General features: G+C 44.3%; 1 protein-coding gene across 8 annotated transcripts in view; it reads left to right on the top strand.

Annotated features, from left to right (window-relative positions):
- The window catches only part of BMP2 (bone morphogenetic protein 2), a 221,999-nt gene that overhangs the window by 102,304 nt on the left and 100,249 nt on the right, over nt 1-19,446 (top strand). For 6 of the 8 annotated variants that reach the window (XR_003529376.1, XM_027653766.1, XM_027653770.1 and 3 more), the window contains one exon: nt 16,000-16,114. The gene's annotated coding sequence lies outside the window, so the exon portion shown is untranslated. Of the gene's footprint in view, nt 1-14,998; nt 15,092-15,520; nt 15,632-15,999; nt 16,115-19,446 lie in introns of those variants that run through there. The other 2 variants (XM_027653772.1, XM_027653773.1) reach the window with 2 other exon arrangements.

A 19,446-nucleotide genomic window follows, 5' to 3' on the forward strand; every position in this document is an offset into this window, starting at 1 on the left:
GCAGGAACTGGTCGTCATGTGAACTGTCTGCTTTATTCACAGGAGCAATGCTTAGATGTCCTTCTCAGGAGCTACTTAAAAAGCAGGTCTGTTTATCTGTAAAGGGAAAAATTATACATGTTGCTCTGCTTTTCAGCCCTAAGGTTATGTCTATTCTCACCAAGTTCTTGCTAAGCATTTGTTCTTGAATCAAAAGATACTTTCAATTGATGAAAGCAATTAAACCATTTGACGGTGGCTGTCTGTGTTAGGTCTGTCTTTAAGGATTTTGGTGTCTCAGAAATTCTACACTGAAGGTTTCTGATGTGTGTCAAAGAACTTGATTTAAACTCTGATTCTGGGGCAGGGTGTGTGTGTGTGTGTAATGACACAGGAAAGGAAGTCTGTCTTTCAGTTCTCTGTCTGAAGAGGTGTTCAGAAGACTCTGCAGCTTTTGTCAGACTTGCTTTCTTGTGTGAATGACTTAAAAGTTCAAAGAAATGGCTACACAGACCTACCTCTGAGCCCTGGCCTCCCTCATGAGTGTCAGCCATCAGCCCCTGTTGATGACTGAGTGATCCCCCTGGGTAGTGGAGGAGAAGTCAGAGGGACCACTGTGAAAGGAACTGCAGAGGAAATGCAAGGCTCCAAGTTTAACCCCATGTTGTGTCCTGGGAATATTTTAGCCCCAAAGTGTTGAAGTCTGGACAGATCTGGAAACAAGGTATGACACTATCAAAGCCCAGGGGCTGTTCTGCTGTTGCAAGCTCTGTTTTCCCACAGGGTAGGAGTCCGTTGCAACTGTGCTGGCAGTTACTGTGGGTTAAGTGTTTTAAAAGCACTGTCATGATTTAGGAGTCTGTAGGTTCTGATGGTAGTTGAAGATCTTAATGTCCTTGCTCCACTGATGAACATTGCTGTCCTGAGACAGTGGAGTCTGACATACTTGGGAATTGCCACCGTTTCCAGCCTGGTATGTTCAATTTTACCTGTAGTCTGCTTTCTTGGCTTAATTTTATGTGCCAGTCTGACTCTTAAGGGTCATGCTGCTTTTGCTGCTCTGCCAGCTTCTGTCTGAGATCCCCCCACACCCCCTTGCTGGCCTGTGGTACATCAGTGATTGTCACATAACTGTGTCTCCATGGCAGTTGCTGGCATGTCAGTCATCCAGACTGATGGGAATGGCAGCTGAGCTGGATCCCACTGGGGCTCTGTGGGAGGCCCTTGGCCCCCTCTCCCTTCTGTGCATCCACCAGGGAGTGGATTACTGCATCTCCAGGGCTATGGCTGAGTTACAGTTCCAGAGCCCAGGAATTTCCCTCGGCCCTTTGGCCATACTGGTGCTCTGCAGGTAAATCTGTTCAGCATGGCTGGGAGGACAGAGGGAGCTTGTCCACAGGCCCTGCCAAGGGCCCTCCATATAGGTGCCAAGAGGGAATCTCCACCTGTGCTTCAGTTTGGATCATACTTGAGCTTTCAAAGTGAATCTTTCTACTGCCACACACCAGTTCACACCATAGAGTGATCCCAGACTGCTTTTGGATGAGCCATGACATATGCACATAACACTCTGAATGCTGAGAGGCATTCCACTCATGGGTTGGGTTTAGGGGTAGAGTAGAGTGGATCTCATCACTGTTTATTTTCCTAGATCCTCTTGTATCACTCCACAGTATCTGCTGATGTCAATGTAGGCTTAGGCTGGCCTTAAGGAGGGCTCTTGGGCTCCATTGATCCCTAAAGCCTGGGGTTCTTTTTAGAATATGATCTGTTTTCAGGTGTACTTTGAAGCAGCGTTACCTCTCATAAACTGTGAGAAATCTTCACAAAATCAGAAAGCAAGAAGGAAAAAAGCAAAAAGAGTCTCCACATTCTGCTTGCTGAATTGAGATACAGACCTGACTGACTCAGAACCACTGGATTCACCCCTCCCCTCTCTTGCACCACGAGTGCACGGGTTACTAAGCCAGTGATAGCACCTGACCCTGGGCTTGTGGTGATAGGAACAGGTACATCCCTGCAGGGTAAAGAGGATCTCTGCTGCTGCCAGGGAGGTTTTTCCTTGGAGGTGACACATCAAACCACTACCTTGACCGCAGGTCTCTGTATTGTTTAGGGCTGGCAGGTTCATCTCAGGAGGGCAGCAAGGCTTTCGGGAGAGCACCTGTGGCCTGAACCTGCTGCCCTTGCTCAGAACAGGGTCATTTCAACCAGTCTTTCACAAAAGGGGAATGCCCAGCTCACACACATCATGTCTGTGTCAGAGTCATCTCTGGGGTGTAGTAGCTCACATTATTCTGTCCTTACTCCAGGGATTTTACCAGACCTCTGTGCAGCACTGTGGGGAACCTGTGCAAAACAAACTGGCCAACTCTGACTGTGGATGGACAGGAATCCCCACCGTGGATTTTCCAGCAAAGGAAAGGGCTCATTTAAATTCAAGGCACCAAGAGCAACTCTGATCTGTATAATTTTCATCCGTGAATCACTGGCACGTGTCAGCTTGGGTTGCTCTCCCATATCCAAAAGCTTCCTAGTAGTGAATTCTAGCAACCCTCCAAGTATTGCAGCAAACCAGGGAAAGGTCAGGCACTGCTTCTGCTCTTAACCTACACATGCAACGTGTAGCAACAGATCCCAACCATAAGTGGGAGTCTTTTGAATTCCCAGGGCTCAGCATGCTTGTCAATGCACATTTATTCTCACTAGGCTTGCGCTTATGATCTAATTAGAGGTTATTAGAAAGTAAATGATCTTCTTAACAGAAAATACAATTTGAACTGATGAGGGTTTTGTATAAACAGACATGTGCACATGCACATGTTTGTATAAGATTCTTACCCGAGTTCTTGCCCTCTTCTGTAGAAGCCAATATTACTGTCTTTTCTAGTGAATCAGAGAAAGGAATGGATTATTTTTCCTTTTATTAATCAATATATATTTTCAGTCAGAATTATCTGAGTATCACTGATTATGGGCATCAAGGTAATGGCCATTAGAAAACCAGGTGTTCTGTCAGCAGCCAGAGCCTCAAGTGCTTCGTGGACCATTTCTTAGTCTTTTGAAGAACTGATGATGAACAGGCCCATCTGTAGCTCCAGGAGCATGAGGTAGGCTAAAAAATCATGAGGTATCCCTGTACACCTTTGTGTGGATAGGAGGTGGGACAGGTTTGGAAACATGCCATGCTCTTATCCTTCTGCATAACCATTCCTTACTCGTGATGTGGGTTTGCCCTTCAGCCCTCTGCGAACCAGAGAGCAGACGAGCCACCGGCAGTTCAAGTCGGACCATTCCCATGGCTTCACCAGCCTTTTCTTGTGCTACCTTTGCATGTGGAAACAGGAGGGGAGATGGTTTGGGATGGGAGAAGGGGTGGATCACTGAGAAAGGCTGTTCTGCACCAGAGAAATGCTTCTCCTGGGCACAAAGGGGACAGGAGCTCGCTCATTGTGTCTCTGCTAATGGATTAAACGGTGTGCAGGAATGTTCCAGGGCCAGTGAACTGTCAGAACAGTCCTGGTGAGGTTTTGGCAAGTGCCAGCCAGTGCTGCCCCAGGTAGTTCTGGGGTTTGGCAGCAGGGATGTTCCTGGGACTGTCCCAGTGTGCTGTTTGCATCCAGCCTCCCTGTTTTGAAGGTTGAGGGTGTTTACTGGCGGGGACTCAGGCCGGTCCGTGCCAGCTGGCCTCCATACCCAGGAATGTTCCCAGGCACAGTTCATTTACTTGTATAGATATAACCTCATGTTAAGTTTTCATCTGTCCCTGAATCTCCCAGAGTTTTTTCAGCAGTGCCTTGTGCTGCACAGGGTGCTAAGGCTCGTGTTGTGCACATCTGGAATCAGGTCAGGTTGTCTCCACTGAGAACCCTGATGTCTGATGTGTTCCTGCTCTAAGGATTCCAGGCAGTGCTGCTCTTGGGAATACAGCAGTGACATCACCCCCCACCCCCCCTTTATGGTAATGCCTTCCAGTTCATCAGTAGTTCAGGCTGCCCTGCAGCACTTTCTTATTTACTTCTCATTAGCATTAAGTTTACTTTGGATTTGTTGCTTTCCAAAGGAGGAATCCCAACCCAAATTAATGGAGTGGAAAATTCTCACTGATTCCATAGGGGTAGGATTTTGCTGCAGTTTCTTATCACAGAATCACAGAATGGTTTGGGATGGAAGGGTCCTTTCAGACCATCTCATTCCAACCCCCTGCCATGGACAGGGACACCTTCCACTATCCCAGGTTGCTCAGAGCTCCATCCAACCTGGCTTTGAACACTTCCAGGGATGAAGCATCCACAACTTCCTTGGGCAACCTGTGCCGGGGCCTCACCACCCTCACAAAGAATGTTTCCCTAATATCTAAATCCAAACCTACTCTCTGTCAGTGTGAAGCCATTCCCCCTTTTCCTGTCACTCCATGCTCTTGTAAATAGTCCTTCTCTATATTTATTGTCAGCTCCCTTCAGGTACCAGAAGGCCACAATTAGTTCAGCCCAAAGCCTTCTCTTTTCCAGGCTGAACTATCCCAATTCTCTCAGCCTTTCCTCATGGGACAGGTACTCTATCCCTCTGATTATCTTGGTGACCTCCTCTGGACTTGCTCCAACAGGTCATATCCATTGACTCTCTGTATTACTGGTTATTTTATTTTAGATGTGTTTCTTGTAGTCTTTCTAGTTATTTTCTTCCAACATCTCTCAGCCTTACGAGTCCCATTGCATCAATTCTCTTCCTTCTTTGCTGTTCACAGTTATTTTCCTCTCCACATCCCCAATCCATCTCTTTATGTAAAAAGTCTTTGGCCTATTTGCAATATAGTTACTGAAGCTGTATTTACAGAAGTTTAGGGAAAAAAATAACAAGTCTAGTGGACAAATGTCATTTTTGCATGACAGCATCTCCTTTTGGATTGATAGCAATGACCCATATTACCAGGGTGCCTGGATGGGTATGAATTCTTCATTAATGACCTGGAGGAAAATAGAATATATTTTAGAACTGGTGTCCACCTTCTATTCAAAGACCAAAGGGATTAGTCCATGTTACATCATTACTTCAGTGATACGACATCAGATTTGCAGCAACCTGTTGGTCAGAGCTGGGATAGTCACCAGATTTTGTGATGTGGGAGTGATGGTGATGTTTTGTATATTCTTTATTAGGTGTCCGTAATTATGTTTTGCTGTGACCTCTGTCTCTAAGCCAAGGCAAAACAGGCCTTTTGGGTTATTTTAGTCTAAATGTTGGATTTAATTTTTCATTTTTTAACCTGTGTAATGATATCATCTGCAGATAATGTTGGGGTAGCCACTCCCCACAGATGCGGAGGGAGCGAGTTGTGCTGGGGAATACTCATGGTAATTATTAGCATTATTCCTTAAGATTAAAAAACAAGAAGAAACTAAACTTTTTATTGATCTCTGTCTGAGGTGCATACCGGAGCTGAAGTCAGTGAGCTATTTTATATTAAAAAATAAACAAAGACATGGCAGCCCCTTTGGACACAGCGCTACACCTTCTCCCCTCAGCACTGTCAGAACAGGCCTTTCTATTCCCACATCCTCCCTGTGGATTTATTTTGTGTAGTTGGAAAAAAATCACCAGCTCTTGTGTTTGCAGAAGAGCTGCTCAGCGTGACACAGGTGACTGACACACAGATAATGGATCTGGAGTGGTTTGCAGTAAATAAAGGAGCAGGCAGCCCCCCATGGTCTTTAATACTGTTATTTATACTGACGAGAGACTGGGGGTTTGAAGGCAAAGCTGCTGCTTGATTTCTCACTGGGAGCTGCACATCTGAAATGATTATGGAATTAAAATCTCTGACTGCTCCAAATTTCACTTGGATCCAAATTTGCTTTAAATTCAGATGGTCTGTATCCCACCATAATATATATATTGATGTTTGTCCATTTTGATCCGGTTTTCTAACCTGATTTGGTGGATACAACTCCTCAGTAAAGACAGGAGCAGTTTCAAAGGGTGCTGCAATGCGCACCTCCCATGTCTTCTGAAGAGATGCATTTGATTCTCCTGTGGACCTCCAGCTCCACAGCCAAATTAGCCACCTCTTTGAGAAGAAAAGGCCAATGGCCCGAAGGAAAGTTTTGTAGCTTAATGAAACAGTAAGAAAACAAATATTAAGTTCTTAATGAAAGAAATAAAAATGGAAAGCACAGTAGTCAGTCCTTTATGATCCATGAATTCCTTTCTCTTGCCCTGCAGAAAGCCCTGCAGTAGCTGGGCTGATCCTGTTGGCAAATCTTTCATTCAGTGTAATGGCACGGGCTCAGGGATTTGGGAAGGAAACTGGGAACAGAAGAAGTAGACAAGACCTGCTGAGACACAGATCCAGCCTTCTGCAATCACAGGCTCTGCACCATACAATCTCTTCCACAAACTTTTTTTGTTGCATTTATTTGTCCTCATGGCTCCCCTTGGTGGGCTTTTCTAGTGGCTCACTTTCTTCTCATTTTTGCCCAAATTAATTCACTCTATTCACTGTAGGTGCTGCTTTTCTCAGCTCTCCTGGTTCTCCTTCCTGCCGTGCCTCCCTCTGACCCACACGGTGACAGCAGCGATGCTCCCTCTGCCTTCCAACGTCTGCCATCACAGCCAAACTCTTCTGTCCCCTTGCGTTGTGCTGCCCTGTCCCACAATTCCTACTTATTATGGAGCCTGGAAATCCACACTCCGGTGGTGCCAGACAAATGTGAACTACGGTGTCTCACAAATATCAAACCAAACCCACTGATTACATATTTCTTCAGGTGACTTTCTGCTTTCAGCATCAATATTTCTGTGCAAACCAAAAAACGGTGTTGTCGAGATAATTGTTTCCTTTACCTCTGGAGTTTGTAAAGTCTTCAAGGCAGATTCTGTCAGTTTGTGTGGGCAAATTCATCACAGAGCACACCCAAAGGCTTTTAGAGAGAGAACTGTGATGGGAATAGTTGTCATTACAACAGTGCTTTCAAAGTAATAATTTTTTAATGATATTATGACTTTGCTACATAGGTCACATGGTACCCAGGTAGGTTCAAATCAAAGTATTTCAGCCTTAGTTCATTTGAGCTGAGCCTTTACTGATGGAAATTTTCATGGAACACGTTTTCTCGTGGAAATTTAATTTTCTACATTTAAGGCTGTATTTCTTGCAGACGAAGTGAGGGTGCTTGTTCATTGTGAAGATAACAATGCAGCCAATGAATTGCATATGCCCCAGTAAACTCTAAACACACAAGCCTAACATGGAATATAAATCTAAATGTCTTGCACATGCTATGTAAATTCGAGAGTCTTCAATAGGGCCCTGTTTCACCAAGGAGCTGATTCCAGAAAAGTTTGAAAAAGCAGTGGAATAACTTTAACATTATTAACCCACATAAAGACTCCCGAATATCGTACAAAATCACTCGTGTTGATATTGGCTCCCCCCCGGAAAGAAAAAGAGATCAAAGGTTTTTTTTCCCCTGAAAATATTAGCCTTGAGTTTGTTTTCAGATCTTTAATGTAAAATTGCATTTACTTTCTGTGTTTTCAAGACTGAGGCATTATTGTTACTCCAGTTCAGTGGGCTTTTTATAATCACTTCATATACTCACATTTATTTCTCTCTTTCTTCCGAATGGCAAGGAGAGGATTTTCCCTGCAAAAAGGGAGGGACTTTTCAAAGATGAAAATGCCTTGAAGAATTGCACCTTTATGATTATTGTTGATTTGTTTATAAGGTTAGAGCCCCATAAAGTATTCAGAAGTGATTTAATTGGTAAGTTGACACTGGCTTGAAGTAAATTGCTGCATCCCAATGCTTTGTTCATTCTCTGTTCTAGCACATTGTGGTTTTAGTGCATTATAATATTGCTCAAACAAGATGAAAATGCTCATTTCAACAAGAGCAGGACTAAAGCTGGATTTTTTTTTAAAGAATATTACACATTGTCTTTTATTGTGACAATCTCAACATGGTTCCTGTGTGTTCCTGTCAAAACACAAGAGAATTATACTGCATCTTAATGGGATATATTTGTTTAATATCTGCAGAGGAAAGTCCAAAGTGACCTTCTCTAATGCATCTTGAGTTTCTGCTTTAGATCTTTGTTCAGCAGGGACCACCCCAGCTCTGGGGTTTTGTACAGCCCTGAGAGATGCCAGGGGCTGACTAAAACCCCATCACTCAGTGCACTGGGGCACTCCCAGGGCAAAGCCTCACATGAGTTCGAGGGGTGTGAAAAATCCCTTTTCCATCCCAATTTTTTAATCGAGAGTTTCTACCCCCTCCACCTACCAGGAGTGAGGATACCTTTATCATAATGTCCTTGTGCTGCACAGGTGAATAAATGCACTTGGGGCAGCCCAGCAACTGTGTGCCACCAGCAATTCTGTTCACTCTGCTGAGGAGAAATGCTGGGAGTTGTCCTGGATCCCCGAACTGGAGACACAGTTGGAAAACCACTGGATGGTCCGTTCTTCACAAGGCTTGAGAACTTGAGGGGGAGCAGCTCTGTCCAACCTTCGTTTGCTTTTTCCTGCCTGGAAGAACCAAAACAGCTCATGTGGAGGGAATGGTGAGAGCTACAGGCTCCTCTCTGTCCTTCAAAATTAGGACCCTCTCCTGCAGTCCTGCTGTTGGAGGGGAAGCCTTGCCTGAGTGAGGAATGAGGCACAAAACGAGCTCCTTACACTGGGACATTAATTGCTGTTGAGAATATTTACGAACAGGCTTCTTTAATGAAGTGATTTGTTGGTCCTAAGAAACTGCTTTATCTCATCAAATCCACAGCACAGGAAATCTAATGTGAAGGTTTGGTCCCAGCAAAGTATGCTTGGCTTGAAGAAAAGAATCACACTTTGGGAAAAAAAAAAGAAAAGGAATAATGGAATGTTAAATTAGTAATGGCTTTTGCAGCTTGTTTGCAGTTTGATCTTTCTATGCTGTAAAAATTATTTCAGTATTTAATTTCTGGGGCTTAATTTGTGCCTTTGCTCTGATTATTTTTTAAAGAATTTCTTCTGCTTGGAAGAGTTTGTTTCCTACAACAGAAGAATAACATTACAATAGATGGTTTGCATTTGGCTGCCAGAAGCCCCAGCTGTTGGTGGGAGGTTATTCTGAGCAAGTGTGTAAATAATTGAAACTCCATGAAAACACCTCTCCCAAACCTCCAGTCCAGGAGAGCCATTTTCTTTGTGCTACCTTCACTTTTATGGGTCTGGTCACACACTCCAGAGTCACAGAAATGCTCCTCTGCTTGGCTGGATCGGGGTCATGCAGCTCTGTCCGTGCTGCTGTGTCCCAGCTCCTGTAAACCTGCCTAAACTATCTGTACGGGAAGCCTCTTGGCATTGCTGTGGGTGTGGAGATGGGAACGTGGAGCTCAGCATGTGGTTTGACATTCACTTTTGTACCCTGTTTGGGGGCTAACAAACCTTATTGGACCCACAGAGGGGTAGAGGAAGAGTAACTGAGATTCTGAGATGGTGCTGCTGTCTCCATGCATTTGTCTCCTGTTTCAGACATCCCTGGATTACACCCCTAGGTTACATACCTGGACTTACAAAGGGGAGGCTGATGTGTGGAGAAATTAAGTGATTTGCACAGGGTCAGGAATGGTGGAAGTGAAGACTGAATCCAAGTCCCTTGAAACCACGCCAGTACCTCAACCACAGGGCCACCATTCCTTTGGAGCATATTTTCCTTTGACTCCAGCAGCTTCTGCAGCTACCTGGCTTTGTAGAGCAGATCCAAAGCTCCCTGAAGTCAGTGGGAGTCCACTTACTGATTTCCAGCAGGCTTTGGATCAGTCCCATCAGGTGCATTTTTCCTATACGCTGGAAAGAACAGTTCTGTCTCTTAATGGTCCCTTTACCTGTCCCAGCCGTGTGTTAGGGAAACTGGGCAGTTGGAGATTAGGGCTGTTTGTTTTACCTCATAAGGACCCCTGACAACTGCTTGAAAACACTGATAGAAACCAAGGTTATTGCTCCCATCTCCCCACTGGAAATTTCTGCTCCCTCAGAGCACAGCTACATAAACAGCTGATTTGGCATTTAGCACAAGGGAAGGAACGGAAACGCCTGGCAGGGTGGTGGGAATGAGTTATTGGAGGTGATGGGGGAAGGGCCAGAACCTTGGATTAGAGCTCCTGGCGGTGGAAGAAGCTGCTCTGGATGCTGAATCCACTGCTTGTGTGGCTGCAGCCTCTTTGAAGAGATGGGAACTATCAGATGTGGGTGGGAAGGAATCTCTTGAACTGCTACTAAAATGTTATAATCGGCGTGATCGCTGATCGCCCGGTTAACCAACAGCTGTATGGGAAGGTTTCCCTTAGTTCCCCAGGGTCAGGACTATCCTCTGCCATCTCCTCAGACTGCAAAACTCTTGGGTGGGAATTCACAGCTGTTTTTACATTCCCATATTTCCCCACATGAACTAGTCCCCGTTTTTCTAGAGCAGATATGTCTCTACTCATGAAGAAGTCCATCCTGTTCTTTATGAAATCAGTGCCTTCTGTGGCTGTGGTTCCCTGAGGTTGTCTCTGGGAGGGAGGGAGGGAGAAGGCTGAGCAGAGCTGAACACAAACCTGATGTGCACCAAAACCTACCAAAATTTTAGCTGGTTTTCTGTTGACTGTGTTTGGCTTTTGATCTTACCCAAGGACCATTGAAACAGTCATTGAGATGAGGTTGTCCACTGCAACTGCAGAACAGTCATTAGCTTTATTTAAAATTATATACACGAGCTAAACCAAAAATGTGCTCCTGACAGATTATCTGCTTGTTTGCTGGTCCTGCTGAAGACCCTGAGTCTGGATTCATCCCAGTTTGCGTTAGATTCTTAATAGTTAATTGTTTAAACTGGAGACCCAATTGCTCTGTGGGCCTGGAGCCCTCGGTAATCAGTGAAGAAAAAATAAGTTACTTGCAGAAAGCAATTCAGAAATTTAGATGGGATGCAAGTACCTACAGTCTTGTAGTTGTTTCTACTGACTGTAAGGGGAATTTAGGGTAGGTGAACTCCTAATTTAAGCATTTTAGTCAAGTGCCTGAAGTTAGATGAGATGGATTTGCGTGCTGGTGACTAATGATTTCTCATGGACCTCACCAAACTTTCATGGAGCTGCTTAAATGCAGATATGTTGTTTAATAACGAAAAAGGAAACCTGTGGGAAAACAAAGAATATCAATAATCACACATACTTACATCTGGCAATAAAGTTTTTTGGGGAAAAAAAAATCAGTACAGCAGCTTGTTGCCTTTGAAACTTAATGCCATTAAAATGTTCAACATGAAGTTTCTATTTTTAAAATAGCAGTTGAAAGAAATGCACAAGATTAATAAGAAGCTAAATTGAAACCACGTTGGTTTGTAGGTAACACAGACAAACACCGAGTTAATGGGGAGGGCTGTGCGTGCACTCCAGTTTGGACACTGCTTGCTTGGGTTTTATTTTGTCTTTCCTAGAAAGCAGAAGGGGGTAGAAATACCAGCCTGTTAAATCTTTTATTTCCTTTTTTTAGGCTGTTGTTCAGTTGAGTTTATTAAGCTTTTTGAAGCTGCAGCTTGTGACAAGTTAAGACACTGTCTACCACCCCAATACACAGGGAGTCTCTGATATAAGCTGTTTTACAACAGAAGTGGACAACAGGTCTGTCCATGGATAGCCTTAAAAAGAAACAAGGAGATGTGTAGCAGTCATGTAGGAAGTGATGAAAAGGAGATTTGAGGACTGAGCTGTTTACCTGGAAGGCAGGAGCCATCTGACACAAGTGTCCAAGAAAGCTGTAAGTCTCTCTCTCTATTTGTTGGACTGCATAAACTCAAGTCCTTGATATGAGATTAAAAAAGGAGTTTGAGCAGGGAAGTAGAGTGTTGGTAGGTTGGACCATGGAGAAGAGCTTTGGTTTTATTGGCGCTGTGACCATTTACAGGATGTCAAAATCAGGCCCACTGACTGCAGTGGAGTTCAGATGATCCACGCCAGCAGCAGAATTATCCCATATGGCTTTTATTTTCTCTCAGATTATTTTTTTTAAAGTCTCAAGGCTGTGTGGCAATAGTAGAAGAATGAGCACTGGAGGACCTTGTGAGTAGCCCGAAGGAGAATATGCAGATAGTTGTTTGGTTCCTGGATTGTTGGCAGAAGCAGTGGATGTTACCAGCAGACACTGCATGGATCTGCATATGGAATAACCTACTATAAATAAACGGCACAGAACGTCCAGCCTGTATTTACATAAGGGAGATGTCTGTAAAATATTAAAGTAATCAATGTAGAAAAGAACTAGGAACTTGTTGGAAGTGAAGGAGAAGATAAAGCCAGGGCAGTTTCTGTCCCAAGGTGCTCTCAGTCAGCTCCTGCGATGGCCTCAGTCTCCTTCCATGCCAATATGACTCCCAGACGTGTTCTCCAAACCAGGTTTCTGGCTGTTCCTCTGAGGATGTTTGATTTTCAACTGAACTCTGCACATCTCATAACAAGCTTTGGGTCTGTTTTTTGGTCATGGTTTGTGTTTTATGAATCTTATTTCTTAGATGATTGAGATTGGGATAGAGTCAGTGACGAGAACCTTGGGGAAGGCCACGGATATATGGGAGAGATCTGCTAATGTTTAACAATAACACATGAAAGTCTTTCCAGCTTTATGGTTATGATTACTCTGCTTTTATATATGAACAATTTACACAGGTTGTGAAGCTTCAATAACTACATCAATAACAAAAACACAGGTACAAATTGCCCAATGGTAGCATTGCTAAATAATTTTTTTTTCCTGACCAAAGTTGTTCAATATTAAAGAAAAATAAAAACCTCACAATTTTGAATGTTAGAGGAAGAAAACCCATTTTTTTTTCTCAATGAACAGATGACCCATTTTCACAGATGCTGACCTGTTTGCTCAAGCACTTTGGAGTCTCAGAGTGGTTGTTTAGATGTTGTTGGTAGAATTAGTTGGAAACTAGAACTTTATTGAAATAAAATTCAAAGTTTCAAAATTGGTTTGCACACCCCATCAGGAGATCAGGCACTCGCTGAGGTCAGAGTGAGTTGGGCACTTGCTGTGAAGGGAATATTCTGAGAAGTTTTACTTTGGAAGCGTCAAAACATTTTGATTCTGAAATTTGAAAACATGACGTTTGATAGAGGTGATTTTCTATTATCATATGGTACAGTATAGCAGTGTAATACTCACTAGGGTATAGCAGTATGCACACATGGTATATATTAACATTTGTTTTCGTGTAATGTATGTATAAGTTGAAACAATGAAATACAGTGATACGGTGAGAATGAAACGTATGAGTCAAGATTAACTTGGGAAGTTAAAACATTGGGCTGCAAAACAATTTAGTTTCATAAAAAAAAGGGTCTTTATTATGTAAAACTACTACATCAAACTGCTGCTAGCTTTCAACCAAGTTTCATTATTATAAGTGAAACCAGCAAAGCCCAACAATTTCCATTGTGGCAGCCTCTAATGTTGTTAAACCTTTATTATGCGTGCTGAAATCATCCACGCTGAGGGTGGCTGCAGGCTGGATTCCCTCAGAAATGACTGGCAGAAATGTTTCAGCAGTTTCTGAGGCTGAGCATGGGGAAGAGTACATTATTTTACTTACATTAAAATATGGGTGCTGTTTCAGAGAAAAGCATTAGCAAGGACACTGGGATGGACTTTTTGCCTCCCAAGTGTCTGCCCTGGTTTGGCCAAGGTGTGAACTTGTGTTCACACGTTCTCTGTGTGGCTCAGCAGCTCTGTCGGCTCAAGGAGGGTTTGGTGGAACCAGAGACTGGTGTCTGTTTTTTTATTTCACTTTTGCTGTTCAGATATGTAGGTGAGGTTTGGAAAGAACAGTAGCTTAGGTACCCTGTGTTCTTGATTGATCTCATTAGTTAATTATTCCTTTTTACTAAGGGAAAACCAGTTGATCTGCAGAAAAGTGAGTTTGGTATGTGGAACGTGTGCTGTTCCTCTGCCTTCAACCTCAGGTCCACATTTTAGGCAGGCTCAGCGAGGCGATGCTCCCCTCCATGCCAAAGCAGAGCCCGCAGTGCCAGAGATCTAATCAGGTGGTGACACCGAGGACTGGCAGAGATGTTTGTGAACATGGAAAAAGTAGTTCTCCTGGCTCTCCCAGCCAAGTGGCTGGCCAGGAGCGAGGTTTCAATTATAAGCAGGGCTAAAGTACGTTTGCGTTAATGACAGATCTGTCAGGAGGAGCGCAGATACTCCAAGAATACATGTGATGGGATTACGTGCATGTTGCTAATTCATTTGACATAGCTGCTTGCTTGAGTTTGGTTAATTAAGATGGATGATCTCTGTTGGCTGGGAAGTGGCATCACTGAACCCAAATTTCTTCTAGAAGTGTAAGGTTGTTGTGTGTCCTGGGCTGCTGGGTGTCAGGAGCCACCTCAGAGCACCCAGCAGAGGTCTGTGAGGAAAGGGTGGGCGACAAGCTGCAGGTTGTCACTGCTAATGTGGAATGGGATGGGTTTAGCCACCGCTGTCAGCTCAGCTCCTGTGCAAACCTTTAGGACCCATTTGTGGCTGATTTCTCGTTATTTTGGAACTGCAGCACTGCTGTTCCCTGCCTGGCTGTGGGCATAGGTCTCTCTGTGAGGAGAGGACAGGGTTGTACTGGTCTGTGAGGAGAGGAGGGGGATCCCTGAACGTGTGAGGAAAGAAGTGGGCTGTCTGGGGCTGTGAGAAGAGAGGTTCACTGAGGGCTGTGAGAAGAGGAGAGGGCTGCCCGGGGCTGTAAGGAGAAGAGGGGGCTCCCTGAAGCTGTGAGGAGAGAAGTGACCTGCCCGGGGCTGCGAGGAGAAGAGTGGGATCCCTGAAGTTGTGAGAAGAAGAGCGGGCTCCCTGAGGGCTGTGAGGAGAGGAGTGGGCTCCTGAAGCTGTGAGGAGAAGAGGGGGCTGCCTAAAGCTGTCATGAGAGGAGGGGGCTCCCTGAAGCTGTGAGAAGAGGGGCTGCTTGGGGCTACGCGAAGAAGAGTGAGATCCCTGAAGTTAAGAGGAGAAGAGCAGGTTCCCTCAGGGCTGTGAGGTGAGGAGGGGGCTCCCTGAGTGCTGTGAGGAGAAGAGGAGGCTACTTGAGGGCTGTGAGGTGAGGAGGAGGCTCCCTGAAGACTGTGAGGGGAGGCTGGGGCTGCTCAGAGGGCTGAGAGGAGAGGGCTCCCTGATGACCATGAGGAGATGAAGGGGCTCCCTGAGGGCTGTGAGGAGAGGAGGGGGGTCCCTGAGGGCTGTGACAAAAAGAGAGGGCTCCCTGAGAGCTGTGAGGAGATGAGGGGGGCTCCCTGAGGGCTGTGAGGAGAAGAGGAGGCTACCTGAGGGCTGTTAGGTGAGGAGGGGGCTACTTGGGGCTGTAAGGAGAGGAGGGGCCTCCCTGAGGGCTGTGAGGGGAAGAAGGGGCTCCCTGAGGCTGTGAGGAGAGGAGGGAGCTGCCCGGGGCTGTGAGGGGAGGCTGGGGCTACCCCTGCCAGGCATGGCTGATCCCAGAAGGTTCCAGCCAGCTCCAGCAGCCCCACTACAGGGCTCACCTGTGTGCCGCATATGCACAGAGCTAACAGTATTTGATATACTTTTAATGAATTCCTGCAATTTTTTTTTTTTTGGAGTTATTGAAATCTCCTTTTTCAAAAAGGTCATAATACTTTGTTTGTTCTATTTTTATTCACCATTTTTACCTTAACAGGCCTTAATAGGAAAATACCTGCTTGTGAATTCATTTTCTTGAAACCCACTTTCTTCCACCCAGAGTGTCTTCTAGGAATATCAGAGCCATTGAAGCACAAGCTCCTGTCTATAATACCTGAAGGAAGGATGAGTTCAGTTCTCACTTGTTTGCAGTCTGGTTCCAAGTTTGCCCACATCAGGGCTAGCTTTCTCCTTTGGATTCCTATATTGTCCCAATAGACCTTTCACTCCTGCCCGGGCTCTCCATGTGGTGTGGAATGTAACCTGGTGTCCAGGGCAGGCTGCTAATTACAGCTTTAATTTTATTGTGTTTAGGAGGAGACAGCTACCCAAGCTTTCCTTACCTGTGAGCAGGGATCTGAAGACAGGCACGATAGCAGATAAGATGTGCTGACAGACAGGACGGCCCCGATGGCAAATTGCCCATCAGGTGAGTAAAACCTGCGACTGATGAGTCCCATGAAAGGATGATTGTTACTATAACCATACATGTAGATAAATAAAGCTATGGATCTACATATGCATTACACACACACACACACACATATATGCATTTGTTTTTGTGTGGCGTTAAAAGCATATGTTCTAAAAGGAGTTTAGAAAAGAGAAGAAAAGGTGTGTTTTATATTATTCCTGTGTATGCATTTTCTTACCTAATACATGCTTCAATTCCTTTGGGGCCTTCTTAAAGAAGTAACTAATGTATAAGCAGTGAAACTTAAAAGAAATCAACTGGAGTCCAAATAGTTTCTTACAATGCCTAAGTTTTGTGATGAGTAAAAACTTAGTAACTTGTGATAAGTAAAAATATGTGGCACTGAAATGACCTATTATTTTACAATAAAGGCGCTATTATTTTACAGTAAGAAAATAAAAGCAAGGGGCTGCTCTCAGCTGTAAATACTGCAAAATTATTTTAATTTTGCAAATGGTAAGCTGTGGTTTTGTTAGTTGCAAATTGTTGCAGCTCCATAGCTTTGAAAGGGAAGCAGCTGATTTATATCAGTTGAAAATCTGTCTTTTTGTTCTTGATGTTTTATTCAGAATTTCTGGATCACAGTACATTGGAAATCGCTGTGGTAGACTTACCATAAATATTCAGGTTCTGTGGTGCATTACTCCTTGAATAATCCCATTAATTTCAGAGGCTTAGAAGTACTCAAGAGAACAGATTTCCCTGGAAAGGGAAAAAGCTGATCAGTCCTGAATTATGGTTATGGGGTGTGTTACCACAGCCTGCTTTCCAGTGTGGTGAGGAACTGAACTGCTGTAACATCAGCTCTGTTCCTTGCACCATTTGCCAGCTGTGCTGGGTTCAATACAGCACCTCTTGGAATCCATAGGAGCCTTTCCACTGACTTCATCAGGCATTGGGTGTTCAGGGATCTCACACGAGATCAAATGGCAGCTATTAATGGAGCCTGGCCTTCTTCCAGCTCTAGTTACTGCCTGTGGTGCTTGTACAATCTGTTTGCTACATAATTTTCGCTCATTTCATGAAAGCAGAGAATGCCTCAGAGCCATGCTATGCCACTTGGTATTTCTGTTTGTTTGTGGTCACTTACCTTTGTATTCAAAGGAGCTAAATGCAACAGCCATCTAGTTACTGACCCTTTCTTTCTGTGTTTGTTTACACAAAGGCTGTTTTTGCGTTTATATCACTGACCAAAAGAATTACAAAAGCTCAAATCCATGTTCATGCTCTCTTAAAATGCTCATTTTTAAAAATTGGGACAGATGTTTTGTGGTGTTTGAAGAAAAAAAATGCAAAACCTGGGACAGTTTTGGTGCTGATGATGCTTCAGAAATGGAGCTGGTTGAAATATTTCCGATTTTAAGATGCTGTCAGCCTTTTTTAATATAAATTTTTGGCAAAGGAAAAATAATAAAGCACATACCTGCAGAAAACATTTCAGTTAAGTAGTTTGCACAGTTCTGCACTCTGTTGAGAGCTCAAGAGGAGGAACACAAGGAGCCCACCAAGTGTCACAGGCAGGTGAGTTTGGCATTGTAGGTGCTCTGTGTGTTTTCTGCACATTGATTGAAGGAGGCAAGAGGATCACTGTCCAAAGGTTGGTAGCTCTCATGACAGCAGGAGTTTTCTCCCATTTCTCTCCATTTCCACCAGCAGTTTGTCCTTGCTGTGTTTCTTTCCTGTGGGTGTTTGAACACGGAACAGGTGTTTCCCAGGAAGCCTGAGTGCTTAGGGCTCTAATCGCTGTCTCTGGCAAATGGATCCTTTGTGCTGTCTGGAGGATTAATAGAGGGTTAGGTGCTTAAAAAAATAAACAGTGAGTGCAAACAGTGGGAAGGAGTAAAGCCTTGTGTGCTGAGAAGCGAGATGATATCATTTATTTAGCAGAGGTGATACAGTAGCCAGAGATGGCACCAGAGGAGCGGCTCCTCTGAAGGAAACAGGGAAGCACCCCATGGAGAACCGGTGCCCCCCCAGGCGTGAGGCAACCACAGCTCAGCTGTTGTGGCCAATGGAAAAAGATTGTTGGGATTGAAGCCTTGGAGCTCAGGTGCAGTGCAAGGGAATAGGGGCTCATTGTTAAGGCAAGGATCAGCGCTCCTTTTTGTTCCTTCCCCTGCCCCCTCCTCCTTTGGCACTACAATAATAATATCTTGTCACTCCTAAGACTCGCTGGCATAGATCACATTCACTGATGGATGTTCAGTCAGGGGACGCACTGAAATGGTTTGTTTCTGTTGATGTATGACTTTGTAGGCTCCTCTAATGGGAACGTAAATAAATGAACTCTTCAGCAGTGATTTCTTTCACTGCAGTCCAGTTTAACCTCTGAGTGCCTCCCTGCCAGGAGCCACTCCAAATGCTTTACTATCTTACATTGCTACAGCTTTTGCCTTTTTCTGGAGTTCCATGTATTCCATTTGCTGTCTGAGTGCACAGGCAACTTGCTATATGTGCATGCAAGTAATTTTTTATAATGAGTATTCAGTAAAACAAGGCTGAGAAATTAGGATGGACAGTCAAGAAAGGTAACTGTATCCACTGATACCGTTAAAAAGATTTCTCCTGATTTCCCTGGGAACTCTAGAGGTGATGACCAGCCCTTGAGATTCATTTCTTTTAAGCTGTGTGCAAGACCTGGTTCGTGTGAGGTTGTGGATCATACAACTGGAACATTTATTCTGTGGTCAGTTCTCACAGGTACGTAAACACTACAGTGATACTTGTCCTCAAGACAATGGAACTCAAAAACATCTTCAGAAAACACCCAGAATGAGTATATTACAGTGATAAACAAAAATAGCCTTTACAGAGAATATAGGCCATAAGGTATTTATTCTCATGAGATTTTTTTCACCCTAAGTGTATGGGAAGGAGAGTTTTGAAAGGAGACTTAACATAGTTTTCACAGCTTTGTTCTAGAGTTTGAAATGCTCAGGCTTGAACAGTTTACCTGCACCATTGGAAGTACCATCTTCCATAACCCTACATTTAAAGAACCCTTTAATGACCACTGGCCAAATCCCATTTCTTCAAGTCCCCACTTACAGAGGCTTCCTCAGAGAAGCTCATACACCAGCAGTAAAGAGCTTCTGGTGAAGGTGGACAGGGAAGGTAAACTGGCCTAGTGCTGTCAGCATCATTTCAGTTGTCATTTGGAAAAACTGCAGAACTGGTTACAGTTTTCCCTCCATTTCCATAATCAGATAGATCAGTCATGGAATAGGATCTGCTTACACAGAGAGGAAATGCCACATGGCTACAGAAATGCTCACCAAGCACGGAGC

Source organism: Corapipo altera, unplaced genomic scaffold (genome assembly GCF_003945725.1).
Source record: "Corapipo altera isolate COAL_440 unplaced genomic scaffold, ASM394572v1 70, whole genome shotgun sequence".
NCBI lineage: Eukaryota > Metazoa > Chordata > Aves > Passeriformes > Pipridae > Corapipo > Corapipo altera.